Here is a 5870-nt window from a genome sequence, read left to right as displayed (position 1 = left end):
AAGGAAACAGACAAGGACGTGATTGCTAGGATGATAACGCCAAGGAAGATATCATGAGGTTGTATCAAACCATCTTGAAATACCAAACTCTAAGTGAAAATTGATTGAATGGAACCTGCATATTGTACTTGTTCTTCTTTATTCACATCCTAGTGTGCTAGCCTAATGTCTTGAATGCTCACTTTCATCTTCCTTAATTGTATGCTTGTCTCTCTAAGTTTATCTAAAAGAAAATGTTATGGGAAGAACAAGAGTGGAGTCATTTTGTAAAGTGCATTCTGAATGTTTGTGGTAGGTTGATTAGTAAGCTAAGTTGGTTCACCAAGAAAGGAAAGAAAGCAACTATCCAACCTAAGTCCTATGTTTGAGACACATTCTTTGAGGCTAGCTAAACAATAAGATCCCAACAAGAAAAGAAAAAGAGCAATACAATTGAAAATAAGAAAAGGAACACAATAAGAAACAATGCTAGGCACCAAGGGTTTCAAAATTGAGGCATGTGTCTGTGGTGTTTATGTACAAGGGATATACTTGGATGAATAAGCTCTTAGGGGTGCCTTATCACTTGGTAACTTGGGTTAACTAATCCGGGATTATCAGCTAAAAGTCCACTATCAAGAGTAACCTTTGCTACAGAGCACTTAGTAACCCAAAGAGGTGCTGGACACCAAGGTCCCAAGAAAGAAAGAATAACAAACCATGTGCCTGTGGTGTGTATGTATGAGGGAAAGAGACTTGAGGGAGTAAGTCCTTAGGGGTGTCTTAACACCTAGCACCCTAAAACCAACTGGTTTGGGAGTGTTGGCTGAAAGCTTATCATAAAGAGTCGCCCTCTTACAAAGCACTTAGCAAAAAGAAAAATAAACTTTGAAAAGGAAGGAAGGATCACTAAGAAAGAAGCCTCCAGGGATGCAATCAAGAGAGTGACTAGGGATTTGATAAAGGCTTGAAACCTAAAGGGAAAGAACCTAAGTTGCTATGCATGAAACTCCATGAACCAGGAATGTCACTTCTATTTTATCTTCTTGTTCTTTCATTTCATTTTTCTTATGCTTCAGTACTTGCTTAGGGACAAGCAAGCTTTAAGTTTGGTGTTGTGATGCCAGGGCATCTAGGCCAGTTTCACTGACCTTTTCTTTACTGTTTTAGGGTAGTTTCATGCATTTTCTTAGTGAATAAGGCAAGTTTTGGGTGAAAATACACTTACACATTGATTCAAGCAACTATTGTGAATTTTGCATGATTTCATGAGATTTTTGCTAGAATTGCATGATAACTTGATGATGCATAATCTCATGACTTTGGCTAGAGCTTTGATGCACTTTAATTGCTTGATTTCAGGACAAATGAAGCATGGAAAAAAAATGATTCTTGAAGCAAGAAAAAGCAGTGAAAAAAAAAGTTGTGATCCAAGGCAAAAAGAGTGTGCTTAAGAACCCTGGACACCTCTAATTGGGGACTCTAGCAAAGCTGAGTCACAATCTGAAAAGGTTCACCCAGTTATGTGTCTGTGGCATGTATGTATCCGGTGGTAATACTGGAAGATAGAGTGCTTTGGGCCACTGCCAAGACTCCTAAAGTAGCTGTGTTCAAGAATCATCATACTTAACTGGGAGAGTCAATAACACTATCTGGATTCTGAGTTCCTATAGAAGCCAATCATTCTGAATTTCAAAGGATACAGTGAGATGCTAAAACTGTTCAGAGGCAAAAAGCTACAAGCCCTGCTCATCTAATTAATACTGATCTTCATAGATGTTTTTAAAATTCATTGCATATTCTCTTTTTTTTTATCTTATTTGATTTTCAGTTGCTTGGGGACAAGCAACAATTTAAGTTTGGTGTTGTGATGAGCGGATAATTTATACGCTTTTTGGCATTGTTTTTAGTATGTTTTAGTTAGTTTTTATTATATTTTTATTAGTTTTTAGTTAAAATTCACTTTTCTGGACTTTACTATGAATTTGTGTGTTTTTCTGTGATTTCAGGTATTTTCTGGCTAAAATTGAGGGACCTGAGCAAAAATCTGATTCAGAGGCTGAAAAGGACTGCAGATGCTGTTGGATTCTGACCTCCCTGCACTTGAAGACGATTTTCTGGAGCTACAGAAGCCCAATTGGTGCGCTCTCAATTGCATTGGAAATTAGACATCCTGGGCTTTCCAGCAATGTATAATAGTCCATACTTTACCCGAGATTTGATGGCCCAAACAGGCATTCCAAGTCAGCTCAAGAATTTTGGCGTAAAACGCCGAAACTGGCACAAGAATGGGAGTTAAACGCCCAAATTGGCATAAAAGCTGGCGTTTAACTCCAAGAAGAGTCTCTACACATGAAAGCTTCAATGCTCAGCCCAAGCACACACCAAGTGGGCCCGGAAGTAGATTTTTATGTCATTTACTCATCTTTGTAAACCCTAAGCTACTAGTTCTCTACAAATAGGACCTTTCGCTATTTTATTTTCATCTTTGGACGTCTAGTTCTTAGATCATCTTAGTTCTTCTGGTTCCCTCTCTGGGGCCGAAGCCAATGATCACTATTATCACTTATGTATTTTCAACAGTGGAGTTTCTACACACCATAGATTAAGGTGTGGAGCTCTGCTATACCTCTAGTATTAGTGCAATTACTATTGTTCTTCAATTCAATTCGGCTTATTCTTGTTCTAAGATATCACTTGTTCCTCAACTTGATGAATGTGATGATCCGTGACACTCATCATCATTCTCACCTATGAACGTGTGCCTGACAACCACGTCCGTTTTACCTTAGATTGAGGGGATATCTCTTGGATCTCTTAATCGGAATCTTCGTGGTAAGCTAGAATTGATGGCGGCATTCAAGAGAATTTGGAAGGTCTAAACCTTGTCTGTGGTATTCTGAGTAGGATTCAAGGATTGAATGATTGTGACGAGCTTCAAACTCCTGAAGGCTGGGCGTTAGTGACAGACGCAAAAGAATCAATGGATTCTATTTCAACCTGATTGAGAACCGACAGATGATTAGCCGTGCTGTGACAGAGTGTGTTGAACATTTCCACTGAGAGGACGGGACTGTAGCCACTGACAACAGTGATGCCCAACATACAGCTTGCCATGGAAAGGAGTAAGAAGGATTGGATGAAAACAGTAGGAAAGCAGAGAGACGGAAGGGACAAAGCATCTCCATACGCTTATCTGAAATTCTCACCAATGAATTACATAAGTATCTCTATCTTTATTTTATGCTTTATTCATAAATCATTCATAACCATTTGAATCTGCCTGACTAAGATTTACAAGATGACCATAGCTTGCTTCATACCAACAATCTCCGTGGGATCGACCCTTACTCGCGTAAGGTTTATTACTTGGACGACCCAGTGCACTTGCTGGTTAGTTGTGCGAAGTTGTGATAAAGAGTTGAGATTGCAATTGAGCGTACCATGTTGATGGCGCCATTGATGATCACAATTTCGTGCACCAAGTTTTTGGCGCCGTTGCCGGGGATTGTTTGAGTTTGGACAACTGACGGTTCATCTTGTTGCTTAGATTAGGTATTTTTCTTCAGAATTTTTAAGAATGAATTCTAGAGTTTCAAGGTGATGTTTTCATCATCACCAAAGCTGATTGATTCTCATCAATTTAGCTCTTGAATGCAATGTCCTGCTGAAGCTTGGCTCGCCATGTCTAATTTCTTTAGACCAAAGCTTTAGACTAACATTGCATGATTCCTGGAATTCTTATTAAAAATTTTGAATCTCTTTATTTTCTTTTCCACTCAATTTTCAAAAAATCCAAAAAAATTACAAAATCATAAAAAACCAAAAATATTTTATGTTTCTTGTTGAGTCTAGTGTCTCATTTTAAGTTTGGTGTTAATTGCATGCATTCTTTGAATTCAATCATGTGTCTTCATTGATCTTCAAGTTGTTCTTGATGATTTCATTGCTCTGATATTTAAATTCTCTTATCTTGAGTGTTTTGTTGTTTCTCATATGCATTCTCAACTTGTTAGTGTCAGTAGTATACAAACTTCTAAGTTTGGTGTCTTGCATGCAATGTTTATTTGATCTTAGTTGCATTTTGATTATTCCTCATTATTAAAAATCCAAAAAATTTTTAATTTGTGTCTTTTCAAGTCAATAATACAGAGAATTGAAGATTCAGAACATTCAGCAGAGGAATTACACAGAAAAAAAGCTGGCGTTCAAAATGCCCAGTGAGGAAGGAAAATGGCATTTAAACGCCAGCCAGGATACCTGGCTGGGCGTTTAACGCCCAAAAGGGTAGCATTTTGGGCGTTAAACGCCAGAATGGATACCATTCTGGGCGTTTAACGCCAGGATGGCACAAGAGGGAAGATTCTGTTTTTAATTCAAATTTTTTTCAAGTTTTCATAGTTTTTCAAAATCAAAACTTTTTCAAATCATATCTTTTCAATCATATATTTTCAAAATCAATTTCTTTCCATTTTCAAAAATACTTGCTGATAGTTAATGATTTGATTCAACATTTCAAGTATGTTGCCTTTTCTGTTGAGAAAGGTTTAATGTTTGAATCATATCTTTTCTTGTTAGCCAAGTCATTAATTTTCAAAATCAAATCTTTTTTTTTAAATTGCTTTTCAAATCATATCTTTTCCATCATATCTTTTTAAAACTATAACTTTTCAATCATATCTTTTTAATCACATCTTTTTCAAAATAGTTTTCAATCATATCTCTTTGATTTCCAATTTCAAAATCTTTTTCAAAATCACTTTATTTCTTTCTCAATCTCAGTTTTCAAAAATCAATCAGCATTTTTTCAAAATTCACTTTAATTTTCAAAAATTTCTTCCCCTCTTCTCACATCCTTCTATTTATGGACTAACACTCCTCCTCAATGCACAGTTTGAACTCTATCTTGATAAGTTTGAATTCTTCTACCTCTTCCTTCTATTTTTCTTTTCCTCTGACACCTCAAGGAATCTCTATACTATAACATAGATGATTCCATATTTTTCTTGTTCTCTTCTCTTTCATATGAGCAGGAGCAAAGACAAAGGCATTCTTGTTGAAGCTGACCCTGAACCTGAAAGGACCTTAAAGCGAAAGCTAAGAGAAGCTAGAGCATTACTCTCTGTAGAGGACCTAACAGAATTCTTCAAAGAAGAAGACATGGCAGCCGAAAACAACAACAATGCCAACAATGCAAGGAAGGTGCTGGGTGACTTTACTGCACCTACTCCCGACTTCTATGGGAGAAGCATCTCTATCCCTGCCATTGGAGCAAACAACTTTGAGCTTAAGCCTCAATTAGTTTCTCTAATGCAACAGAATTGCAAGTTCCATGGACTTCTATTAGAAGATCCTCATCAGTTTTTAGCTGAATTCTTGCAAATCTGTGACACTGTCAAGACCAATGGGGTTGACCCTGAGGTCTACAGACTTATGCTATTCCCTTTTGCTGTAAGAGACAGAGCTAGGATATGGTTGGACTCACAACCTAAAGAAAGCCTGAACTCTTGAGAAAAGCTAGTCAATTCCTTCTTGGCAAAGTTCTTTCCACCTCAAAAATTGAGTAAGCTTAGAGTTGAAGTCCAAACCTTCAGACAGAAGGAAGGTGAATCCCTCTATGAAGCTTGGGAAAGATACAAACAATTGATCAGAAAGTGTCCCTCTGACATGCTTTCTGAATGGAGCATCATATGTATCTTCTATGATGGTCTGTCTGAACTGTCCAAGATGTCATTGGATAGCTCTGCTGGAGGATCTCTTCATCTGAAGAAGACACCTGCAGAAGCTCAAGAACTCATTGAAATAGTTGCAAATAACCAATTCATGTACACTTCTGAAAGGAATCCTGTGAACAATGGGACGAATCAGAAGAAAGGAGTTCTTGAGATTGA

The 5870-nt window shown here is 37.4% G+C and overlaps 1 non-coding gene across 1 annotated transcript; it reads right to left on the bottom strand.

The window, feature by feature from the left end:
- Nucleotides 1–5544: 5544 nt before the first annotated feature.
- LOC112700058 (small nucleolar RNA R71) lies at nucleotides 5545–5652 on the bottom strand. Its single transcript, XR_003152981.1, has one exon. It is a non-coding gene; the product is annotated as a small nucleolar RNA R71 (small nucleolar RNA).
- Nucleotides 5653–5870: the final 218 nt, after the last annotated feature.

Source organism: Arachis hypogaea, chromosome 6, assembly GCF_003086295.3.
Source record: "Arachis hypogaea cultivar Tifrunner chromosome 6, arahy.Tifrunner.gnm2.J5K5, whole genome shotgun sequence".
NCBI classification, from domain to species: domain Eukaryota; kingdom Viridiplantae; phylum Streptophyta; class Magnoliopsida; order Fabales; family Fabaceae; genus Arachis; species Arachis hypogaea.
This window is presented reverse-complemented; position numbering and strand designations above follow the sequence as displayed.